This window comes from Magallana gigas, chromosome 6 (genome assembly GCF_963853765.1).
Source record: "Magallana gigas chromosome 6, xbMagGiga1.1, whole genome shotgun sequence".
NCBI classification, from domain to species: Eukaryota; Metazoa; Mollusca; class Bivalvia; order Ostreida; family Ostreidae; genus Magallana; species Magallana gigas.
Genome location: NC_088858.1, coordinates 51076637 through 51079354, shown reverse-complemented (window position 1 = coordinate 51079354; position 2718 = coordinate 51076637). Strand labels below are relative to the sequence as shown.

Sequence of the window (2718 nt, the reverse complement as noted above, 5' to 3'; positions counted from 1 at the left end):
AGTCACGGTGGATATTTTTCAGAGAGGGACTTTTTTATAAGGATCTTTTACTTGTTCCGAAAAACAAATATCCAGTATGGCCGTAATGAATACAAAAAAGAACTATATATTGATCGAATAGGATATGGAATAATTATCAATTCATCACAAAATAATGGGAAGGAAAATGGAGACGAAAAAATTCAAAAATCAGAGAAGCAATTTAAAGTAGCATAATGAGGATTTTAGAATTTTATTTGACTAATTCCAACGGATGAAATGTTTAACTATTTTCAATAGTTAACCAAAATTTGAATGTCATTTCATACGCTTCTGGCAAAATGCATAGTCACGAATATTTGTCAGGTTTACATTACTCTGGTTGTTGTTTTAAATAATGCTCAAGTTTGCTTATAAAGTTTTGGTGGTAAAGAGAAGAAAAAATGCGTTATCCTTAAGATTAAGCATTTTAGAAATTATTTTCGCACTTTCGTTAATATTGTACTTCAAATATATGTAATTTGTTTGACTAAAAAGTAATAATAATAAACGCCTTTTTGAATTATAAAAATTAATTGATTTTATACAAAACGTTATAACAATACGTTGGTTTAAGAACCGATACACGTGACAGATACCACGCACTCTTTGGTATTCTGAAAACCACCAAAAAAAATTTAAAAAAATAATCGATAGATGTTTGTGATAAATAGTAACATATTTGTTAAATTTTATTGGTGGATACTGTTACGTGGGATGAAAACTATTGATAACTTTTGGTATAAATTTGACCGACCGAGTCCATTGACAACAACTATAATTAACATAGTTATCATCATTTCCGACAGCAAAATGTGGAAGATCTTAATTTTCGCCGTTGTCCTTCTTGTCTCCATTCAAGGTAAGTAATCTGAAGGCACATAAAGGGTTTTCCCCCGAATCCTTATATTTTTAACCGTTCATTATAATTGACGAAAATCATATTTTGAAGCATGCATTTATTCCTTTTAAATTTATTTGCAAATACCTTTATTATATAAAAAAAATTGATTGATTGGTATACCGACTTTTCTATATCTATGAAACTGATAATAACGTTCCAACCACAGATTCCTTAAAGGACCATTTCCTTATCCAAAATAATGTGGGTTTTTTTCTTTCTAGATGCTGAAGGGTGGTTATTTCATCATAGTAAGTATAATATCAACAAAATAAGAAAATGAACTGTCGATCTAAAGAAATAAGACATTTAATTTTAATAGAAGTTTTGAACAATAAATTAACACTTAAAAATTAACGCATTATTTAAGAGTCGTAATGGACTGTCGCAAAGATCGCTTTCTTTTACGGTTGATGGCTTACTTTTAAACTATTACAATATACCAAGTATTTTTGGGGGAGTATTATCGTGGCTGTCAAAAAACTATGAATAGATATAAAAATAATTGTTCTTGTATTTGCTTCAATTTTAAGGTAATACAAAAGTCAAAACTATCAATTACATAGATTTTGTCTTTTATGACAAACGTAAATATAATGATTGCGTTTTATTCATATAGCCCATGCTCCCGTTTGGAGATTTAAAAGTAAATATTAGCCGTCGTAAAATGCAGGTTTAAAACTGAATTACTTGAAAGTCGGCAATTTTTGAAAAGGTCCAATATGCACACACTCATGTACGAATTAATTTATTTCATCCATTGTGATTTAAATTTTTCTACAGCAAAAATTGTTCACCACCACCATCATCATTACCATGGACACCACCACCACCACCACCACGGGTGGTGGCATCATGGACGGCGATCCATGGATGATAAGAAAAGAAAAGCTGACGAAAAGGACATAGAGGAAAACGTTGAGAGGAAATTAATGGAATGATTTGTGTAATAAACGAAGCCTCATTATCTCTCAAGACTTTATTGTTGTTCTTTAAAACATGAAATTAATTAATTCAACTGACAAACTGAATATTTAAAGTAAATACGTATTGTGGTGCAATGAAATGATAATAATTAATGTTAAGAGTTTGAATTTTAAATAGATAGACAGTTATAATTTACTTTCAAACAATTTGTTGGAATACCCATGGGTTTCAAGTGTGTCCCATTGTTAGCAGACCTATTTTTGTATGCATATGAAGCAGAATTTATTCAAAAACTTGTACATGAAAAAGATCACTCGCTGTGGCCTTCAACTCATCATCAACTCATCATTAATTATACTTTGTCCCGAGTTTTTGCTTCCACCACTTTTTGCTTGATATTCGAAAATGTCCAGATTATCTGTTTAAAAAACGCCCTCTCTACCGCTTCAGGTTTCAATACACATCCAAAAAACTGTACTTCTTTTTTCACAGGTATGGGTATTTTTGTTAAAAATAATCAAAAAGTGATGGAAGCAATAATTTGGGACAGACTATAACAATTGTTATTTCCATACCTACGTCGACTTGATATATCCCAGTGAACTTGAAATAAAAGATAACACTGCGTCACCTGTTACATATTTGGATATTTTACTCGAAATGGGCATTGATGGTAACCTAAAAGCAAAACTTTTTGATAAACGCGATGACTTTTCTTTTCTTATGTAGCAATAAACCTTCATCACCTGGTAATTTTTGTTTCTCAGTTTATTCGATACGTAAGAACATGCTCATCGCATGAACAGTTTATAAGGCGAGGGAAGCACCTTACAAACAAAGTTACAGAACAGGACTATCAACAGTTCGTTTGA

The 2718-nt window shown here is 31.0% G+C and overlaps 1 non-coding gene across 1 annotated transcript; it reads left to right on the top strand.

Moving 5' to 3' along the window:
* Positions 1-740: 740 nt before the first annotated feature.
* Positions 741-1888, top strand: LOC105321536 (uncharacterized). Its single transcript, XR_010715073.1, has 3 exons — positions 741-880; positions 1144-1170; positions 1703-1888. It is a non-coding gene; the product is annotated as an uncharacterized protein (transcript).
* Positions 1889-2718: the final 830 nt, after the last annotated feature.